This window comes from Gadus chalcogrammus, chromosome 20 (genome assembly GCF_026213295.1).
Source record: "Gadus chalcogrammus isolate NIFS_2021 chromosome 20, NIFS_Gcha_1.0, whole genome shotgun sequence".
NCBI classification, from domain to species: Eukaryota; Metazoa; Chordata; class Actinopteri; order Gadiformes; family Gadidae; genus Gadus; species Gadus chalcogrammus.
This window is the reverse complement of record NC_079431.1, coordinates 23,333,087-23,340,513: the sequence shown is the minus strand read 5'-3', so window position 1 is coordinate 23,340,513 and position 7,427 is coordinate 23,333,087. Positions and strand designations below refer to the sequence as shown.

Here is a 7,427-nt window from a genome sequence, read left to right as displayed (position 1 = left end):
TACCGTGGGTCAAAAATCGTGATACAAACCGAATCGTGAATTTGTGTATCGTTACAGCCCTAATATTATCCTATTATATATAGAACGTTATAAGACGACGAGAATTGGCGCGCTAGCAGCCGCTGTCACCGAGTGTGAGAGGAGAGTTGACGGAGAAGATGGCGGTTGACCTATAGTTTCAAAGTTAATACCGTTTATACCGGTAATACCGGTGTTGACACGAGCGTGTGATTACTCGGTGTGAAAATGTCCACACCGCGGCAACCCTAGTGTGCATAAGGGCTGTAACGATACGCGTATCGAAACCAAAATTGCGACGCTCAAAGCCACGAGCCTGTCTGGCGGTGTGAGAAGGCAGAAGCGTGATACGCACTTTCTAACTCTCCGGTCAAATTGTCAGATTGAAATTTGCTAATAATTTGCCGCCCCCTCTTATCGATGCCGTAAGTATGCGACGAGATGCCCTCTCTGTGATGACAGCTCTCCGTGGCTACGGAGGATTGCATTTCTCCACAGCCGTCGAATTCTTCATATGCGATATGAACGACATTTATCCAGAGTGGGCCAAGCGTGAAAAAAATTGCCTGTGTGATCCCTGTCTCTATTGTTTTGTGTGATTTGACCGGCAGTTGGTCTGCTTATAGGTCGGAATGAAGTGGCCACTGATTATTGACAGGATGGGTACTTTATTCTACCGGACTCGTTCGCTTCTTCACTAGACACACACGCTACCGCTTGCTCTCCTCGCTCGTCCACTCACTCGCTGACGTCACTCACACACGCATACGCACACTGCCATTCTCGCACACACACATACGCTACTCGTAACACTATGCCTCGTTATTGCGACGTTCATGTTTTTTCCCATCTATTGAAAGTTAGGCTATTAAACATGTTGCTTTCTATACGGCCTGATTATGTCCTTATTTAAAGGTCCCATGACATGAAAATCTCACTATATGAGGTTTTCTAACATAAATAGGAGTTCCCCTAGCCTGCCTATGGTCCCCCAGTGGCTAAAACTTGCGTTTGGTGTAAAACGAGCACTAGCTGTTCTGCTCGCCTTTGAAAAAAACGGAGGCTCCAGCGCGCTGATTTGGAATGTCTTTAGGTATGTCGTCACAAAGCATCTGAGCTCCTCCCCTTACTCTGCCTGGCCCGCCCAGAGAGTTTGGCACACCCATAAGACAATGAGCTAGAGACCGTACCAGGGCTCCAGAGTGCGACCAATTTGGTCGCACATGCGACCAAAATATCATCTCTCTATGGTCGCCTGTTGTCACCAATAAGAGACAGAGCTCAGGGCGTTTCTTTGCCTCTGATTGGCTGTCGTCTTTTTCACTGCTCTAAGTGCGAGTTCAAAAAATGCGATCGACCTGAGCAGGCTGAGCGCCAGAGTTGCCTAAATTAAACAGAAAAGAAAATAAACACGACAAAACGAGTGAAAATGAACAGAGGTAGAAACATTGAAAGCTTTTTCATTAAGAAATCCAGCCAAGACACGGAGACCTCGGCGACGGTCCCTGGGAAGATGCCAACTGGCCCCGGTCCTTCGGCGATAACATTAGATTCGGAACCAGAGGAGACAACCGAGTCTGAGATTGAGCCCGGCCCCGAGACTCAAATTACAAAGCCCAAAATGTACTCTTTCAGACATGACTGGTTGACACAATTTCCCTGGCTGAGATACGACAAAGGACAGAATGCAATGCACTGCATTTACTGTCGGGAGTGCGGTCAGAATATGGCCGGTAATAGTGCATTCGTAGGCGAGGCAACAGCGTTTCGTATCAAAACGTTAAATGTCCAAAAAGCATACAATATGCCGTGACAAATGTGTAGATAAAGTGGCCCCTCTTCCAGCTGCATTTCAGAGGCAGGCAGTAGTAATCAGGTCATCGGAGGAATCCGAAATTATCATAAAATGTAATGTTGCATACAACATTGCAAAGGAGGAAATGCCGTTCACCAAATTTAAGTCAGATATTATTTTAATGAAGAAAAATTGATTAAACGTCAACCCGACCTACAGCAATGATGCGGCATGTGCCCAATTCATTGGTGTAATAGGAGATACATTAAAGAAGAAGACCGCTGCGGACGTTGGTAAACTGCGGTCAAGTGAGCCGCCATTCGTTCATCCGCGGTTAAGCCAGCTGTCACACAAAATCTTCGTGCTATTGCAGCATTCTTCAAAGAAAATAGTCCAATCCCGGGTTGCTTTTAACTCACTTTATTTGTTATAAAGTTGGCATGTTTCGGTATGGTAAACTATGAAGCTTAAGGGAGGGAATTGTATCTAACGCGTGGAGAGGAAAATACCGTGATCTACTTCAAGCCCCCGGGCTTAGGCCCGGTGTCTCTCTGCTGTCTACCTATTGATCTCTGGCCTCTTCACTTGACGTCCTCCGATAGAGGACGTCAAGTGGGCGTGGCCTATGCAGTGGGCGTGGCCGGGGTGACGTAATGGCTTCGGCTTCTTCACCTATCTAATGGTGCTGCCTTCTGTGGAGGGAGCAGCCTTCAATAAGGTCTTGCTCCCCTTGTGGCTATGTGAGGGTAATGCAGCTTCTTAAAATACTTAACAGTGCCCCTTTACTCTAAACAGCCTTTGGGTGGTACCTCGCAATGTTTTCAAAATAAAACCCTTCACCTACGCGTGTAGATATATAGAAATGTCTTACGGCGGCGTCTAGAACGCCGCACTTGCGGCCATTTTGCCAGTCAGCTGCTCACCCATAACATTGTGTTGGTAGTGGTACATGTACCTTTTAAATAACCATAACTTGCTACATTTTCAACCGGTTTACCAACGGTTTGGTTTCTTACCAACGTTATTCATGTGGTTATAATATTGTACCTATTTTAGAACATTATTCCATTTTTTTTTAGAATCTAACATAATTATTCATCAGTATCAAGTATGCAGTGCCGTAACTACATCTCTGACGTTTATTAGAAAACAAACAGCTTGAAAATTTAGCAAGTTATGCTTATTTAAAAAGTACATGTACCACTACCAACAGCAGATGACTGTGGCAAGTTGGCCGCCAGTGCGGACGTTCGACTCCATTGGCCAGCAGAATATGCATATGTGAGTTTTTTAAATGACATTTTCTCAAAATCAATGCAGTAAAATCACATGGGTCTGTGTGTACAAGTAGTCAGTAAAACAGTTAGTATGGTCCTATCAGTCAGTGCCTGAACTTATGTGAAATTCGGTCTATAGCCCACTTCAAAGTGCTGACATAATGCAATTTGCAAAGGCCAAAATGTGCATGTGTGAGTTTTTCAAAAGACATTTTCTGAAAATCTATACAGTAAAATCACATGGTTCCTTGTGTACAATTAGTCAGTACAACAGTTTGTATGGTCATATCAGTCAGTGCCTGAACTTATGTGAAATTCGGTCTATAGCTCACTTCAAAGTGCTGACATAATGCAATTTGCAAAGGCCAAAATGTGCATATGTGAGTTTTTCAAAAGACATTTTCTGAAAATCTATACAGTAAAATCACATGGTTCCTTGTGTACAAGTAGTCAGTACAACAGTTTGTATGGTCATATCAGTCAGTGCCTGAACTTATGTGAAATTCGGTCTATAGCTCACTTCAAAGTGCTGACATAATGCAATTAGCCAAGGTGAAAATATGCATAGGCGAGGTTTTTTTATAGATATAATTGGGCTTAAAATAAAGTATTTCTCTACACCTTTTTGTTGTTAAATCATTCACATTATATGAAAGTTATGGAAAGCTATAAAAAGGTGACCTTTTGGCGTTAAAGGCGACGCAATGAAAAATTTGGGTGCACCTAAACTTTCTGCTGGTGCAGAAAGTTTAGGGCGCACCAGTGCAACCAATGCAAAATGTTAGTCTGGAGCCCTGCGTACGATCGCTACACTGTCTTTGCCTGGAGTGGAGAGACATCATAGCTTCCAAACAAATTTATGGCAGGTGCTCAGTGTTCAGGTGTGAAAGTAAAAAACTAAGTGCATTTGTAGCTCCTTCATCCGAGTCTCTGAGGAACCAGTGGGTTCATTTTGTTTTCGCTGGACACGACTCCCGAAATGTGTGTTTTTGTGCGCCAAACATTTCACCGACGACTTCTTCTTCACTTGGGACAATACAGAGCTGGACTTGCTGAACGTCTGAAAATTAAGCCTGGATCAGTACTAACTCTCTTTGCCTCAGCTACAAACCGCGGACAAGTAAGTAAACTAACGCTGTATCATGTTCTTGCTTTACTGTGTATGATTACCTTGCTTGTTCCCCTTAGAATGTGGCTGTAGCTTTAGCTAATGCTCACCGTACTACAAACTAATAGAGCTGTCTTTTAACAGCTACGTGACGCAGTAGTTCTAGCGTGAGACACAGGGCCCGATTCCCAAGTTAGCCTTGGTGTTCCTATCATTGGAGACAGTTTTCAACACATTTCATTCAGTCCTTCTAGTTGCAGAGTTCGCTCGTGCTAGGCTAGCGCACGGCAACAGGCCATGCTAGCCTGCTAATAAAACATTCTTTCCCACTCCACAGTTCACCCGAGGTAAATCAATTAAAACGCCAGACTATAGATGTGAATGTCTGTTGAATAATGTTAGAAATAAAAGTAACCTTTCATCGCATGAATCATCGCATTTTGAGGGACTATTTTCTCGGTAATGGAGCTGGTAACCTAGGTATCAGCAATGCAATGCAAGGTTGGTATTTTCCTAAATACATAGGCCCACTCATGTTCTCCCCTTCACGCCAGTTTCAAATCAATGGGTTGTAAGCAGGTTAATAAATCGAGTACTAATTGGATCTTGTTGTCCCTACACAGGCCAGCACATCGACTTATTACATTCAGCTGCCTCTCTCAAGGGATGTTGCATGCCAGACGGACCACGTGGAAAGTTTGAAAACGCATACTGTAGGCACACAGCTATCCTTTAGGACTTTGCTGCCCCACATTAAAAGTGAAGGTATCTACTTTTCCACCTTGAGTACATTTATTTTTGATGTAGTTACTAGTGTTCTTTATTCTGAAATTTCTCTTTGCTTGCATTATGTGTTTTTTCATTTGCCTTGCCTTAGTAAAATTCATTGTTTGCACAGGTGTCCAGGCAACTGTCTTCTGCAAGGATTTCGGTGTTGAGACATCCAATGCAGACCCTTTGTGCCTGTCATCGACACTAGTAAAGAGACATCCAAAAGACCTCGGGTAGACCTTGAGGAAGAGCTGGAGGACAATCCATTGGAGGGCAGCTCTTTAGTGGAAGCTTCTAAGGGACCGGATTCCACTTATGATCCTTCTGACTCCATCACAGCATTGTTAGACTCTACACTTAAGTCGTAAGTTACTGAGGATTAGGAGGAAGATGTATGTGTGGCTCTTGAGAACTTTCATAATTTCTATAAATTGTATGGCATTCTAAACATAAAGTATTAATCTCAGTGAGACTGTTGTTGTTTATAGCATTACCTTCAGGATTATTTATGTGCATACAAATAATTAACCTAGCTGAAAACAGGGTGATGGTTTAAGGTACAGTCCAGATGAAAGATCAATCAGTTTAACACAAAATGTGTTTCCCTTTCTTTGTGGTTTGATATAGAGAAGATTCATCCACTGCAACACAGAACGGCAAGAAATACATGGTGTACGAGAGCTGCATCATGGAGTTGTTTAATGCATGTCCAGTCTGCACGAGGGAATGTGAAGTGACAACCCAAAGGCTGGGGACATTCCTGTCTGTGAAGCAGCAGTGCCCCCATTGCAGATTCGGAAGACGCTGGAACAGCCAGCCTATCCTTGGGAGCACGCCAGCTGGAAATCTGCACCTTTCTGCCGCTGTGTACCTGAGTGGTGCATCTTTCCTAAAAATCGAAAAGGTAAATGATGTGCAACTGTAAATGTGTGACACTGAATTGCTTCAATATAGATCTAATTACATGTATTATTTATCCCCCCACACTAGGGATGCAAACAATTAATCGATTATCGATTAATTGTCGATAAGAGATTACTCGATTAAAATAAATTACTTGCAATTAATCGCATTTTTAACCCGTAATTCCCCAACCGTCCACCAGAGGGCGCGCTTGACGCCAGACGTACTTGACGCACACGCGGGAACACAAGCGAAGCAGAACAAGACAAACGAAAAGCGGGACACTACTAGCCGTGTTCGAAATCGTTCCCTATCATGGATGTAGTGCACTAAATAGGGTGCACGCCATTTTCTAGGGTGTTCGAATTCTCAGTGGTCCACTATATAGGGCACTATAATAGTGGACTTAAAATAGGGTACATACGATGTTCCCTACATGTTACTGCCGTATACCACAATGCAATGCGGTTGTATTTTTCCAGGGGAGAAGAAGCCGAATAACCGCGAAAAATAATACATTTAATGATGGAGTCTCCGGCATTCGTTTAGAAATGTCAACAATTTATTTGGGATTTAACATAGAATATTTAACATTCAAAATTAATTAAACAAGGAAATGTAACATTCAACATCAATACAACCTCCAGCTTTCGTCGTGAGTGCCCGGTTTGTTTACTTGATGTGGGCGCATCTGTCTGCGTCACACAAATACCCGGCGCATTTACTGACGCAAATGACGTTTAGAAATGTTCAGCGTAGTGTCCGAATTCTCGTTCCTTATTCCCTATATAGTGCACTATATCATGTACACTATATAGGGAATAGGGAACGATTTCGAACACAGCAAGTGACACGATGAAGAGGGCAAAACGGAGTGCAGTATGGAGCCACTTTAAGTTGGTTAATGACGACAAAGACGCCAAATGCACAATTTGTGGAAGTATTTTTGACAAATGTACTTGTAAGTCACTTTGGATAAAAGCGTCTGCTAAATGCCCTAAATGTAAATGTATTTTAAAGTACAACAACTAAACGACTTCGTTGAATTACCACCTAAATGTGTCACATTCAGAAGGAAATTCAGCTTCTCAGAAGAATTGCCGCTTATCAATTAATCGATCATCGATCGATAAGATGAAACAACTATCGATTAATGAATTACTCGATAATTTGCATCCCTACCCCACACCAAAAGGTCTTCAAGGCAATGAAGCTACAGTTGTTTCGGTATGAAACATTTCGCCGCCATGCCAAAAGTTTAATTGAAACAGCAGTTATTCACCAGTGGAAAGTCCTAAAAGATTTGAATCTGCAGTGGCTAAGTCAGGAGGAAATAGTGATACTTGGTGGTGACATGAGAGCTGACTCTCCAGGTATTGATACTTAACTGAAATAGTTTATTTTATACAGGTGTTCAATATTGTTTGAAGTTAAAAGAATTGACCTAAATAAAATCTGACGGGTGATTAATACACTCATTTCGCTATTTGAACAAAAATAGGTCACTCTGCAAAGTATTGGAGTTACACAATGATGGATCTCCATACTAACGCCA

At 42.6% G+C, this 7,427-nt stretch overlaps 1 long non-coding RNA gene across 2 annotated transcripts; it reads left to right on the top strand.

The window, feature by feature from the left end:
- The first annotated feature begins 957 nt into the window (after positions 1-957).
- LOC130372999 (uncharacterized) lies at positions 958-7,420 on the top strand. 2 transcript variants are annotated; one of them, XR_008893456.1, is made up of 4 exons: positions 958-4,963; positions 5,097-5,333; positions 5,597-5,873; positions 7,374-7,409. It is a non-coding gene; the product is annotated as an uncharacterized LOC130372999 (long non-coding RNA). The 2 variants fall into 2 exon arrangements; XR_008893455.1 differs by having other exon boundaries at positions 5,597-7,420.
- The last annotated feature ends 7 nt before the right edge of the window (positions 7,421-7,427 follow it).